We start from the raw sequence: 15,348 nt of genomic DNA on the forward strand, positions 1-15,348 counted from the left end.
TTCAAGAGGCCACCAGCCATCAGGGAAATGCTGAGAGTTTTAATCTTTTGTGCCATTTATTGTGATGGCACAATAGAACTCTCTTTTTCCTAATTACCTGTGAATTCTTAGAAGAGAAAGTTTCATCTGAGTTTCTAGTTATTGTTTTCTTCTGGAGTGCATTGAAGGAATTTTTGGACAAGAGTGAGGAAGCACTGAAGGAGACAGACATGTCATTTGTTCCCTTGGCTTCTACCCACATCCTAAATTATCCTTGGCCCATGGGTCACAGGATACTGGATGGAGGGTTGTTCTGATTTAATCAACCTGTTTGTGGAATTTTAGCTACTGTATGATTTAGGTTTTATTTAAATAAAGTTGAATCCCAAGTGAGAAACTATTTCCTTTTAATGCTCATTTAATCATTCTGCTAACTCAAGAGACTTAAAGTTCTAACATTTAACTCCTGCCTATTACGTGTTATATCCCTTTTGGCCAAAGAGAGAGGCGAGCTTGGGTTCAGAGGCTTGAAATATAATATCACCATAATTATATTAACTTTAATATAATTAAAAGCATCTAGCTATCATTTAATTATATTGTTTTGCTTTCATCATCTGTTGGACAGGATACATGCTAGATTATGCTGACCTAAAAAAAAAATCCCAGTGGCCTAAGACAACAGTCTTATTTGATACACTACCTGTCTTTCATAGATCTCAGGGGGTGTTCTGTTCATTGGAATTACTCAGAGTCGGGCTAATGGAGTCACCACCATCTCCAACACGGTCAGTTTTCAATGGCAGAGAGCAAGAGAATCTTTGAATGTTCTCGCATTGGCTGTTAAATACAGTGGCCAGAAGACACATGGAGCTTCCGTTCACAGCCCATTGGCCAGAACTAGTCACTGGGCTCCAATGTAATCACAGGGGCCCAGGAAGTGAGAAGCTTCCTGTGACTGGGAGCAAGGAGATGGAGATATTTGGTAAAGAGCACAGATGCTCAGTACACACTTGGTGACTGCCTCTGTCTCCCAGCCAGTGCTCTCCCATCCTTGTCTTCTTAAAGCTTCTGAGGAAGGCACCTTCCCTTGGGATGTGTGGACATACGTAGAACAGTTCATTGCAGACCCATGTACCTTCCCCGGTCACTTTGGCTTGGATTGACTCACCATGAACACTCAGCCAGGTGTGTGGGTTTCAAGAAAAGTGCGTTGAGTCCTAGTCTTGGCCTCTGTTGGCCACCCAGCTGACACTTTGATCAGGCTGCTGGGTGGTATCATTTGGCTGGCAGCCTGGCCAGAATGCCACTCCCTGGGCAAACCTGACTTTCTGGAAAGAACGTGCACTTGACCATGAGGCAAGTAACAAAACACGTGTGGTGAGGCGCACTGGAAGTTTCCTACCCTCTGAGAATCACAGACCAAAGGAGCCTGGTGCTGACTAGTTAACGAAAGCACCAATCAGGGCAGCAACATCTGCCACCGTGACTTGACCTCCTACCAGGCTCTGGGCACCGCCATTAGCCTTCTGTCTAGATGATCTCATTTAATGTCCACAACAGCCTTGAAAGGGGAGCAAGGTTTCAAGAAGGTTCCTCTACTTTATCCGATTTGACACAGTTCATTGGAGGGAATAGCCATGGCCAAATGTAAAACTCACGGTTTTTATTACTAATAAACATGTGTAATTGATGCTCCGGACTTCTATCCTATTTCTGATTCTCTAACCCATCTCCTCATTCAAGCAAGAGCTTAAGGATTTAATATTTGACTGCTTTTGCCATATCACCCGAAAGAAAATGTCTCCCATGTTGGTACTAAAACCCCCAATTTGAGATGATGGACCCGAGGCTCAAAGAAATCAAGTTATACAGAATTCCAAAGTGGTAGAGCTGAGATCTTTTTCCTTCAATCTTTTATTTTTTTTTTAACAGTCCCTTTTCTTTTCTTTTTTTTTTCAAGTGAGTTTTTTTTTTAAATTACTTTACAATATTGTATTGGTTTTGCCATACATCAACATGAATCTGCCACGGTATACACATGGTCCCCATCCCAAACCCCCCTCCCTCCTCCCTCCCCGTACCATCCCTCTGGGTCGTCCCAGTGCACCAGCCCCAAGCATCCAGTATCATGCATCGAACTTGGACTAGCGACTTGTTTCATACATGATATTATACATGTTTCAATGCCATTCTCCCAAATCATCCCACCCTCTCCCTCTCCCACAGAGTCCAAAAGACTGATCTATACATCTGTGTCTCTTTTGCTGTCTCGCATACAGGGTTATCGTTACCATCTTTGTAAATTCCATATATATGCGTTAGTATACTGTATTGGTGTGTTTCTTTCTGGCTTACTTCACTCTGTCTAATCGGCTCTAGTTTCATCCACCTCATTAGAACTGATTCAAATGCATTCTTTTTAATGGCTGAGTGATAGGCTGCACTGAGTCTTTGTTGTGGTGCTCAGGCTTTCTCAAGCTGTGGCACAAGAGCTGAGTTGCCCTGCCACTGTGGGATCTTAGTTCCCCAACCAGGGATTGAACCCATAGCCCCTACCTTGGAAGGTGGATTCTTTACCATTGGGCCACCAGAGAAGTCCCTCAACTTTTTATTTCAAGTTCAGACCTGCACAGAAGTTTCAAAAAAATCCCTGTATACAGTTTACCCATGCCCTTATATTAAAACTTCATCACATTTGCTTTACTCTCTGCCCCCCTTTTTAAACCATCTGAGATTCAGTTGCAGACCTGATGCCGTTTTGCTTCTAAATACTTCAATGTTTATTTCCTAAAAATAAGGATGGTTTCTTACATAATCATAGTACAGCTATTAAAATCAGGGAATTGATGTTGATATAGACACATTACTATCTAGTCTTTCAACTTTGTTTATATTTTACCAGTTGACAGATGGTCTCAATAATGTCCTTTATAGCAAAATGATAAGAAAGAAGAAAGAGGCAAGGGAGGGAAGAAGAAAAGGAGGGAGGGGAGAGAGAGAGGCAAAAACAAGGCAAAATAAGAAGAGAAGAAAAAATATTTGAATTTTTAAAAACTTGCAATGTTTGTCTTTATTTTGTTCTTTATATTTTGAAAGTGAAAACAAATAATATTGATAGAGAAAGAGGGAGGGAGAGACAGAAAAAGAGAGGGGGGAGAGAGGCAAAAACAAAGTGAAATAAGAAAAAAGAGAAGGAAAGGGGAAAAAATTGATTTTTAAAAGACTTGCAGTGTTTGTCTTCATTTTGTATTTTATATTTTGAAAATGGAAAGAAACAGTATTGAGAGAAAGAGAGGGAGAGAGAAAGAAAGGGGCAAAAAGAAAGTAAAATAAGAAAAAAAGAGGAGAAAAAGGGGAAAAAATGGAATCCCTTAGTGTGCTCAGTTGCCTTTTGAGTCTGTTAATCTGGGAGAATCCTCGCGCTTTCTTTGTACTTCACTCTGTTGACAGTTTTAGAGAGTTCAGGCCAGTTATTTTGTAGAATGTTCACCCATTTGGATGTGTCGCGTTAGATTTACGACATGTACTTTGGACAGGAACTGCATAGAAGTGACGTGTATCTCTCAGTGCATGGTAGCAGGAGGCATGTGACGTCAAGCTTTGTTCTGAGATTGCTGAGGGTAGCTGGGATCATTCAGTGATGGTGGGGTCTATTTCTCCCTTTCTACTTAGTACCTTGAGCAGGGAATACTGAAAAGATGATGAAGATCAGAGCCAGGACTTGTAATCCAGCAGCCTGAGTCCGGAACCTGCAGTCACCTACTATGCTCACTATTTCCCTACATTCCCTACATGAAGATTTACCAGGCACTGTGCAAAGTAAGTAAATGTGCTATTTCTTTGAACTCTCACAATAATTTCCAGAGCCTGTCTATCACCCTCAGCCCTTCATCCACATTATACAACACATTCAGGACCCAGATGAAATGATCATTTCTCTCACTAGAAGAATTCTGAGGATGTTCATAGCAGCATTATTTACATTAGTCTAGGCATGGAAATGACCCAAGTGTCCATCAGCTGATGAATGAATAGAAAGTGCTAGTCACTTACTATCAAGTCTATTGACTTTGTTTATATTTTACCAGTTGACAGATTGTCTCAATAATGTCACTTACAGCAAAATGATAAGAAAGAAGAAAGAGTCAAGGGAGGGAAGGAAGGAAGGAGAGGGGAGAGAGAGACTGAGTCATGTCCAACTCTTCTCTTTGAGATCCCATTGACTATATCCTGCCAAGCTCTTCTGTCTGTGGAATTCTTCAGGCAAGAATACTGGAGTGGGTTGCCATTTCCTTCTCCAGGGGATCTTCCCAACCCAGGGATTGAGCCCGGGTCTCCCACGCTGCAGGAGGACTCTTTACTGCGTGAGCCACCAGGGAAGACTCTAACGGATAAAGATGTGGTAGATATATGTACAACGGAAGACCACTCAGCCATAAAAAAGAACAAATTTTTGGCATTTTCAGTGGCATGAATGAACTTAGAAGGCATTATGCTGAGTGAAATAAGATAGAGAAAGACAAATACTGTATGAGATCACCTATATGTGGAATCTAACAAATGCAACAAACTAGGGAGCCTAACAAAAAAGAAGCAGACTCACAGATAAAGAGAACAAACCAGTGGATACCAGTGGGGGGAGGGGCAGAGAGGCAATAGAAGGGTGAGGGAGTGGGAGGTGTGAGCTATTGGGTTTTAGACAAGCTCAAGGGTGTATTGTACAACATGGGGAATAGAGCCAATATTTTGAATAACTGTACATGGAAAGTAACTTTAAAAATAGTATAAAAATGAAAAAAAAGATGAAAAAAAGAGAATTCTGAGAAAGTTGAATGTCAGCTTCATGATCATAAGACCCAAACTGAAAAAAAATAATAATAAGAATCCCACAGGACTCCCAAGGCGGTCCAGTGGTCAAGACTGTGCTTCCAGGGCAGGGAGCATGGATTCAAGCCCTGGTTGGGGAACTAATACCCCACATGCCATGTGGCCGAAAAAAAAAAAAAAAAAAAAAGACCCAAACTGGAAGTTGAAAGGGCTCTCATAGATTCCCTAGAAGTATTATCCAAACAAAACCCTTGCCAGAGAAATGAACTAATAGGGGAAAATCCATGTGCGTGTGACTCAGAAAGGGCTTGGGTTGACTGTAGGAATGCCTTTTTATGAGATTTAATATTCCCCTCACTGGAGACACATTACTATCAAATAATAAACAGCAGAGTCTATGGTGTTGATCTTTAAAGTAAATCCTATTGCTATTAGCTTATCTACCCAACTATTAAAACTAATAAAATAATAAACTTTATGACACAGACACTTAGCTCAATTCAATCCCCCCTTCTAACTGCACTTTTCTCCTTCTATGACTGTTGGTTTTTCCAGCAATTTCCTGCTTATCACCAAACTATCTGGAACATGTTTCTATGTTTGGCTGATCATTTTCACTTGCCCTGGGATGCTGTTATACTCCTTTATCTCTCTCCCTGTTTCTCTCCCTCCCTCTAAATCTCCCTCTTTTTCTTTAAACTGAACTTTATCATGTCTCTCTACTTCAATCTGTGTTGAACTTTCTTAGCCTTTTGCGTCAGCAGGGAAGAATGCCTCTTATTATCAGTTTCAAGATCACCTGTCTCTTGGGGTTCAGAGTGGACTTGCAAAAAAAAGGTTGGGGTGGAGAAAGCACCTCATATTACTTGGGGGTGGGAGAGGGGAGACCCAATTCTCATTCAGAGTTCCTCTGGTCTGTAATCTCTGCAAGGGTTGGCAATGTCAGGTGAAAAGTTGGAGGTAGGGGCTTCCCTGGTGGCTCAGTGGTAAAGAATCCATTTGCCAATGCAGGAGACATGGGTTTGATCCCTGGTCCAGGAGGATCCCACATGCTGCAGAGCAACTAAGCCCATGCGTCACAACTACTGAGCCTGTGTTCTAGAGCCTGAGAGCTGCAACGACTGAAGCCCTCTGGCCCCAGAGCCCATGATCTGCAACGAGCAGCCTCTGAAAGGAGAAGCCCTCATACTGCAACGAAGAGCAGTCTTGGTTCACTGCAACTAGAGAAAAGCCCGAGCAGCAACAAAACCCAGCACAGCCAGAAATAAAAATGTGTGCATACCAAGTTGCGTCCAACTCATTTGCAACCCCATGGACTGTAGCCCACCAGGCTCCTCTGTCCATGGAATTTTCCAGGCAAGAATACTGGAATGGGTTGCTGCTTCCTACTCCAGGACATCTTCCTGACCCCAGGGGTCGAATCTGTGTCTCTTGAACTGGTGAAAAAAAAAAAGTTTGGGGCAGATCAGAAACTATAACAACAACAACATACAGAAGAGTAGTTTCTTCCATGTGGGTAAACTCCATGCAGGATGAAGGCATAAGGCAACATATGCATAGTCAAGGGGCATCCTGAGTATCTGTCCCCTAGGAGGTTGTCTTTTTAATATTATTTACTTATTTATTATTTACTTGGCTGCATCAGGTTTTACTTGTGACATGTGGAATCTTCACCGAGGTGCACAGACTCTGGTCGTGGCGTGTGGGCTCAGTAGTTGCCCTATACAGGGTAATTGCAGTACAGCCAATTGCCCTGTGGCATTTTAGTTGTGGGATTTTAGCTCCTCACCAGGGATCCAACCTGTGCCCCCCTGCAGTGGAAGCTTGGGTTCTTAAATCACTGGACAGCCAGGGAAGTCTCCGGATGCTGCTTTATTAGAGACTGATGTCTCCTCTCTCTATAAGCCCATGAGATCCAGTTTTGTTTCCACCATCAAAGATCTCTGTACTGAGAACCAGAAGAAGGAGCTGTTTAAGGGGCCTGTTGTATGAAACAATAAATGTATTTAAGGCTTAGAATGACACTCAGTGCTGAGGGATGCTTCATTAAGCACTGGAAGAGCGTTGGAACTGGGACTGACCTAAGGAGGGCCAAATTCACCCCGACATCTCATAGTCACCTTGGGACATGTGCTCACAGCCCTCACCATGTTAGCACTCTCTGTCTTCCACCTCTTAGTCCCACAGCATAGAGATGGATTTTCTTACAGTAACTATGGGGATGGGACCACCTTACGGTATTTAATTCTCCAACACTCAGAACTCAGGCAGGCACAGACTTTGTAGCTTCATTGATTGAGCTTCTTCTGGCTTTAGTCTGATGAGCATCTCTAAGAAGACGCTAGACACTGTACCAAGAGACTGTTCTCCGGTCTCTGGGATCTTATATTCCATCTCCAGCCATCAGTGTGAGCGGTGTTCTGCCCACGGTCAGGAAAATCATAGTATCGGGTAACAATCAATAGTGTGCATGGTAATTTGACTCACTGCCAAAACCCCACAGGTCTTACACCTTCCCCCTTCTTTTTAACTTAGTGGATTTGTGTATGTCTGTGTCTGAATGAGGTGAGAAATATGTTATTCAGGCGAGAAGAAAGACATGCTTAGGAAGATTTTTAATTTAGCCTGAGTCCTGTCATACTTTCAAAATGACTTTTCTCCACACCCTGCCCCCAAAACTTGAGTATAAAAGAAACGTATATTCATTCCAGAAAATATGGAAAAAACAACGTATCAGTCAGAGGACACGACTGTTAAGAAATATAAGCCCATTTCGACTGCCTGAAGCAGAACTTAATTTATTTGACGTGTAGCCTGGATCTCTCAGAATTGGCAGGAGGTTTTGCCAACTAGGTTTAGAAGGTGGGAATGAATTGTGGACTCAAACAGAGGCAGGGATGGGGGTGGGGAGCAGGGACTGCAGCTACAATATCACGGTAGGAAGATTCAGGTCCGTGCACGTATGCTATAGTCGGGGGTCTGCAAGGGCTCTGCCTGGTGCAACGTTCACTGAGTGTTATGAGCTGAGCTCTATCCTCCAAAATTCATATGTTGAACCTCTAATCCCCAATACTTCAGAATATAATTGTGTTTAGAAATAGGGCTTTTAAAAAGTAATTAAGTCAAGATGAGGTCAGTAGGGTGGGCTCTAACTCAATCTAATTGTGTTTTATGAGAAGAGGAAATTTGGACATGCAGAGAGATACCAGAGATGTACACACAGAGAGAAAAGCCACAGGAAGACTCAGCGAGAAAGTAGCCACCAGCAAGCCAAGGAGAGGGGAGCCGGCTCTGTGGGCATCTTGGTCTTGGACTTTCAGCCTCCAGAGATGTGAGAAGTACATGTCTGTTGTTTAAGAAACACAGTTTGTGGAATTTTGTTATGGCATTGCTTGGAAATGAATGCACTAGGATGCAAAGTATTGAGAGAGGACATCTAACCGGTTGAGCTGAGGTCACGTGACTGTTATTTGGGTGTATGTCTTGACTTCTGCAGTGAAGGGTAGACACCTAGAACTACCAGACCATATGTGCACGATGAAGCATCGATATACTTATTTTTTGGCTGTGCTGAGTCTTCGTTGCTGCACGTGGGCTTGCTCTAGTTGCAACAAGCTGGGGCTACTCTTCGTTGTCAAGTGTAGGCTTCTCATTGCAGTGGATTCTCTTGTTGCAAAGTGCAGTGTCTAGGCACACGGGCTTCAGTACTTGCAGTGTGTGGGCTCAGTACTTGCAGCTCACGGGCTTAGTTGCTCCACAGCATGTGGGATCTTTCTGGCCCAGGAATGAGAGCAGTGTCCCTTGCATCGCAAGGCAGATTCTTAACCACTGGACCACCAGGGAAGTCCCAAAGCATTGATAATCCCTTACGATAAAATTCAGATGTGTAGCAGACACTATTGATGTCTGTGACAGCCAGGCTTGTCCAGTGATCCATGCTCGTCCCCTCCTGGTGTTCACACCCTTGTGTCGTCCCCTCTTATATTAAATCAGACCTGTTCTGCATGATCAATAGGTGATACCAGAGGAAACTGCTTGGCTTTTAGTTAGTTCATAAAAGGCATTATGCGTCTTCAGCTTGATCTCCTGGCTTGCTTTTTCCAGGGGAAGTATTTAGCTGTCATATCATGAGGACACTCAAGCAGCATGTGGAGAGGACCCTGTGGGGGAGAAACTGAGGCTTCATGTCGACAATCAGCATCATTTTGCCAGCCCTGCCAATGACCCACTTTGGAAGCAGAACCTCCAGCTTCAGTCTAGCCATTAGATGAGACCACCACCCTAGCCGATCAAAATGGCAAACTTATGATAGCCTCTGAGCCAAAACCACCCAGGCCAGCTGTTCCCAAAATCTTTTAAAAAATATTTCTTTACTTTATATGGCTGTGCTGGGTCTTAGTTGTGGCACATGGGATTTTCCATCGTCATTGGATCATGTGGGATCTAGTTCTTTGATCAGGAATCGAGTCCAATCTCCTTGCATTTGGGCTTACCACTCCAGTGTTCTTGCCTGGGAAATCCCACGGACAGAGGAGCCTGGTGGGCTACAGTCTGTGGGGTCACAAAGAGTTGGACAGAGCTGAGCGGCTGAGCACTCACAGCTGAGCCGACACACACACACACACCATAGGGTGGTAAAAGAGGGAAGAAAGAGAAGAAATGTATGCACTGGTATATTTAAAACAGATAACCAAAAGGACATGGTATAGCACAGGGAACTTTACTCAATATTCTTTAATAACTTAAATGGGAAATGAATAGATACATGTCTGTGCATAACTGAATCACTTTTCTATACACCTGAAAGTAATACAACATTGATAATCAACCATGCTCCAGTATAAAATAAAATTTTTTAGATATATAAACGTATATCTGACATTTGTTGTTGTTGAGTCACTAAGTCGTGTCTCACTTTGTAACCCCACGGACTCTAGCCCACTAGGCTCTTCTGTCCATGGGAGTTCCCAGGCAAGAGTACTGGAATGAGTTGCCATTTTCTTCTCCAGGGATCTTCCTGACCCAGGGATCAAACCCACATCTACTGCATTGGTAGGTGGATTCTTCACCACTGAGCCACTGGGGATGCCTTATATCTGACATACACACACAGGAAACTGAAATATAACCAGTTTCTGTTACTACTCATAAGGATGTGGCTAATATTTATTCTAGTATCCACCCCACGTTCCCTGCTTGAGGTTGTTTGCCCCATGAGAAGACCCACCTTTATTTTTCAGGACCTTTATTTCTCTTGATGTCCTGGCATGTACAATGTTGCTATAGCTTTTTTTTTTTTTAATTAACCTTGACCACTGGACATAACTACAAGAGAGTAGGAGATCCTTGGGATGTCGCCTGAGTTCCATTCATAAAGTGAAAGTGAAAGTGAAGCCGCCCAGTCGTGTCTGACTCTTTGCGACCCCGTGGACTGTAGCCCGCTAGGCTCCTCCATCCATGGGATTCTCCATGCAAGAATCCTGGAGTGGGTTGCCATTCCCTTCTCCAGAGTTCCATTCATATTCCTCCTCTAATTCATTTTTGTGAATCAGAATTTCTATTTTCCTTTGAAATTTCTATTTTCCTTTCCTCTTTAGAGGGTCATGAATCCTAGCCATCCGATACTCTAAACCTCTCTTTTTTTTATCAAATTGGGACATGTTATGTCTCAAAAGCCACAAGGTATCCTCCCCTTCCCCTCCCCCAATTCAGTAAAATCATAATTGGACTTCCTCTTAGAAGCATCACACATAGAGATGAAGATTCAGAGTGGTTAAAAACATGTCCAAGATCACCTAGTGGCTCAGATGGTAAAGAATCTGCCTGCAACATGGGAGACCCAGGTTTGATCCCTGGGTTGGGAAGATTCCTTGGAGAAGGGAAGGGCTACCCACTCCAGTATTCTTGCCTGGAGAACTCCATGGACAGAGGAGCTTGGTGGGCTACAGTCCATGGCGTCTCAAAGAGTTGGACACGACTTAGCAGCTAACACTTAGACACAAACCCATGTCTATCTGATCCCAAAGCAGCTGCTTCAGTGGGTGCCAAGACCCTCGTATTCTACGTGGTTCTTTACAGAAGACAAATATAGAGACTATCAGTACCCTATATTAGTACCCTATAGTACTATAGAAATAGTACCCAAGGTGGTGGGGGGAAGTCAGTGTGGTGCAGTGGAAGAATCCATGGCTTGAATCCTAGCTCTGTACTTATATTTACTGAATTTATTAAAAATTATTTTGTGAGTCCTTTCTACGTGGCAGGCACTGTCCTGGTTACTGCAAACAGAGCAGCATTCATAAGTCTTGCATCTTCCTTCTTAACTCTGTGTCCTCCAGCACAGAATTAAAATTTTCTTTTAATTTTACTTCTCTGAGCCTTACTTTCCTGTCCTATAATATGGGCTATTAATACCTACCCAGTGAGAGACATCCATTTGTTTTGTCACGAGGAAAATGGGGACCAGGATACATGATCTTGCTGGGAGAATTAAATCAGGCAAACGTATAGAGATCCATTCATTCAACAGATAGTTATTGAAAATCTATTCTGTGTCAGTGATGGAGCTGAACTCTGAGAGCACGCCAGTCAAAGAGGCAAATACAATTCCTGGTCGCATGGAGTTTGCACCGAGTGAGGTTAGATATTCAGCAAAAAAAAATTGCAATTGTGATTAGGATTTCTAACAAATGTGAACTGACTCCGGCTACTGCGGTAATTCTCCCTCTGTCATCGCCCTGCTGATCCTCAGGAGCTTCCGTCTTAAAGGTCTCCAGGCTCTTATAATACACGTCTTGTTTGTGTACTGAGTCCGGAGAAGGAGATTAACGCGGTGGTGAGGGAGCAGCAAAGCCAGGGAAGAGTTAAAAGTGAAAAATTCCTCAAAGGAACAGCAACCAACTTGTCTGCTGCCATGTTGGCTAAGTCTCGTGGTCCCTTTGCCATGACTTTAGGTTTATGGAAAAAAAATAAGCCCTACAGAGAGGAAGAGAGGAAGTCGTTTTTCCTACAGCACAGCTGAAAATCCCATTGCTCCATGGAATTTCCCCCCCCCCCCCCCCGCCTTTTATGTGCACAGTTTGGGGATGGATTTCACCCCTCTGTTGGCTTCCCTGAGACATTTTATTGTAAGGTGTATTTATGGACTCTGAAACCAAATATACAAGGCTGAGTCCTGTTTTGTGGTTCTTCAGTTCTAGCAGAGTGTGTCTAGCATGGTAGCTAGTGCATCACAGATGCTGGTGAATGTTGGCTGGATAAAGTTTCTGCCTACAGACTTCAGGTCAATCATCACTATCTGGAAGTTCTGTCCTGTTGACCCATCTTGCTTATGGAAGAAAAATGTGTCCGTCTGTCTTTCTGCATCAACCAGTCTGTTTTTGGTCTGTCAGGCTGGAAATACATCCCAGTTCTTAGGTCGTTGATGTTTGAGAAGCACCTGTTAGATATTAGTCACTGCACTGGTGTTTCACATGTCAGATCTGTGAGATGGTTAAGAAACAGGAGGGTGGAGGCAGTCCATCCATTGCCCCCTTGCATGGGAAGAGGTTCTGAGTTTATTCTATTTCCACCCTTAATTCATTTCCACGGGGATCACGCTCACCAGTGGCTGCAGGCCTCTTGTATCCGCTCAGAAGTGTCTATCTTCTAGTTGGCTAATGGTTTTGTCATTAACCTGATGAATAGGCTTGATTTAAGAGTCTTCATCTCCAGAGTGGGAAGCGATTCTCATAGCCACTGCTGCCGACCCTGTCATGTTAGAACACAGAAACCTTCCAGTTGGGTTTTCAGGAAGAGACAAATTAAACCAGCCAAGTTGTGTCTTTTTCTCTGGTCAAGTCATTTTGGCTTGAGGGAGTAGCAAAGCTGTGTTCCAGTTTGACGATGGCCCAAGAAAGTAAATTTCCTTTTTTTCGTGCAATGGTTAGAATTGCTTTGCTAGAAGAAAGTCAGAAGGTATTCCGTTGGCCAGAAAAGTAAGGTGTTATGGAAAACTCCGAACGAACTTTTTGGACAACCCAATGCTATTTATTTACCAGTGTGTTTTCCATATCCTGGTAACCCTAAGCACACAATAGGTGTATTTCTTGAATAAATAGTTACTGAAAAAAATTGAGAAAAAAAAAGTAAAAGAGGACTTCGCTGGTGGTCCAGTGGTAAAGAATCTGCCTTGCAATGCAGGAGATGTGGGTTTGATCCCTAGCTGGGGAACTAGGATCCCACATGCCGTGGAGCAACTAAGCCCACGTGCCTCAACTACTGAAGCTTGAGCGCTGCAGCTAGAGAGTCCATGTGCCACATCAAAAGATCTTGCATGACGCAACTAAGATCCCACATACCGGAACTAAGACCCGACACAGCCAAATAAAAAAAAGTGAAAAGGAAAGAACAATGACAGACACATAGTGGATACTCTACAAATAGTGAACACATAAATAAATGAACAAAGAAATGAATCAGTGAATGAAAGTAATTCCCCCAGGATGAAACAATGTGCAATGACAGTTTCACTGTGCAAGAGAATTGTGGGGTGTCTCCCTGTGGATGATGGTGCCCTGGATTTTCTTCCCACAATTCGTAGGGGTGGTTTCTCTGTATCCACCTTTGTCCAACATGACTCATCCATTATGACCACAACTGTTGGAACCAAGAATGGCATCGAGCCCCAAGGAGACAAATCAAAATATCTTCCCCAGGAAGAGCTGAGACTGAGATGCTCTCTGTCCATGCTGTCTTTACTGTGATTTGCTAATGTCTCCTATGGAACTGTCTTGCCCTCACCAAAGAGATAAAGTAGGAAAAGATGGTCTTCCACGCTGCTGCTGCTGCTGCTGCTGCTGCTAAGTCGCTTCAGTCGTGTCCGACTCTGTGCGACCCGACAGATGGCAGCCCACTAGACTCCTCCATCCCTGGGATTCTCCAGGCAAGAACACTGGAACGGGTTGCCATTTCCTTCTCCAATGCATAAAAGTGAAAAGTGAAAGTGAAGTCGCTCAGTCGTGTCCGACACTTCGCGACCCCATGGACTGCAGCCTACCAGGCTCCTCCATCCATGGGATTTTCCAGGCAAGAGTACTGGAGTGGGGGTGCCATTGCCTTCTCCGGGTCTTCCATGAGGGAGAAGAAATACACACACACACACACACACACACACACACACACACACAGAGACTCCTAGAAAAGAGAAATGCGTGGATTCCTGAGATGCTTCTAGTTCCTGGACATAACCCCACATCTTCATAATTCCCCCAACATTTGTTAGGACAAATTGATTTATTTCACTACAGCCAAGACAGTCTCAATGCACATGCCCTGAGATGAGAGGCTTCAGACTTCAAGGTCTTTGTGTAAAGACAGACAGGCTTTCTCCCCTCTTGTTCCCAGTCCCTTTCTTCTTCATTCGTTGGGACTTAATGATGAGAAAAAAAAAAAAAACACAGAAGAAAGAAAAAAAATGAAACACCTCTGTCTTCATCATTTTCAATGGGTTGGTGGGGGCTTGTTTGATTTGGTTTCTGTTCAGTGCTGAGGTTTGTCTCCCCAGCATTTAGCATGGGTTTCGGTTGCTTTATCTTGGCTTCTGGTAGCTCCAGAGGACTGAAGGGTGTCCAGGGCAGGACTGTGGTATTTATATTGGCTGTTGGAGCTGCTAGAGGAGCAGAAGGGCCTGACCTCAGCCTTCAGTGCATCAGGAGTTTCCTTTGTGAGGTTCTGGGTCCTGGGGATTAGGACAAAACGCACCCACACTTGAGTCTCAGTACGTGATTCTCAGAGCCTGCTCGGAATCTCCCGGGAAGCGTTTTGTTTTGTCGGGCTACCGCTTGCGATCGAGAGAAACAAATGCTTCTTCTCTCTTCTCTTCCTTTGCAAGGGAGGCTGGCGGTTTTGGCTGCCTCAGTGGAAAAACAAATACCCTTCCACAAATAAGTTCTTCTCACAGCCCTGAATTAGTGTTGGCAAAAACACCTCTGAGTGGGGATTCCATAAAGGCACAGGCCAACCATACCTTTGAAGACAGAGGACCTCCAAGAGGTGGGGTGGATGGATTGGGTGGAGCATTTGGGGGGTGGGGTTCAAGGGGGCTGTGAGTGTCCCAGATTGGAGATGTTGTCACAACTGGGAGCTAGGAAGACACAGAGGAACAAGGTGTCCTGGCATCTCTCTCTGGATCAGGTCCTGTGCTTTCGTTTCAACCAGCTTCCTAGGTGTTGGCAAAAAGCATCTTTAATCTTAGCAGCCAGTAAATCCATGGCTGCTGGGAAAAGCACAATTATTATACAACAGAAAGAAAGGAAAGAAAGGGATTTGCTTTGCAAATGAGCATGCAGACCCTAGAAATTGCACAGAAGGTGAAGTTTAAAGTCACGGCGCTTTGGCGCAATCTCTCTCTTTAGCCTAAAGCACACCTCTTTTTAGCATCGCTAAAAAGTCGCCATTTCTTCTCAGTATCACTTCCACCCTTAGCCATTCTGACCCCCTTGGCTGGCCTTTTTCTCCTCTTGTCCTCACCCATCAGCTGGGCCTGCCAGTCTGAAGACT

General features: G+C 43.9%; 1 long non-coding RNA gene across 1 annotated transcript in view; it reads left to right on the top strand.

Annotated features, from left to right (window-relative positions):
* Positions 1–3,932, top strand: part of LOC113907481 — a 45,399-nt gene extending 41,467 nt beyond the window's left edge. The window contains exon 5 of the long non-coding RNA XR_003515209.1: positions 3,655–3,932. This is a non-coding gene — a long non-coding RNA (uncharacterized LOC113907481). The remainder of the gene's footprint in view (positions 1–3,654) is intronic.
* Positions 3,933–15,348: the final 11,416 nt, after the last annotated feature.

The sequence above is a fragment of the Bos indicus x Bos taurus genome, chromosome 17, assembly GCF_003369695.1.
Source record: "Bos indicus x Bos taurus breed Angus x Brahman F1 hybrid chromosome 17, Bos_hybrid_MaternalHap_v2.0, whole genome shotgun sequence".
Lineage (NCBI taxonomy): Eukaryota > Metazoa > Chordata > Mammalia > Artiodactyla > Bovidae > Bos > Bos indicus x Bos taurus.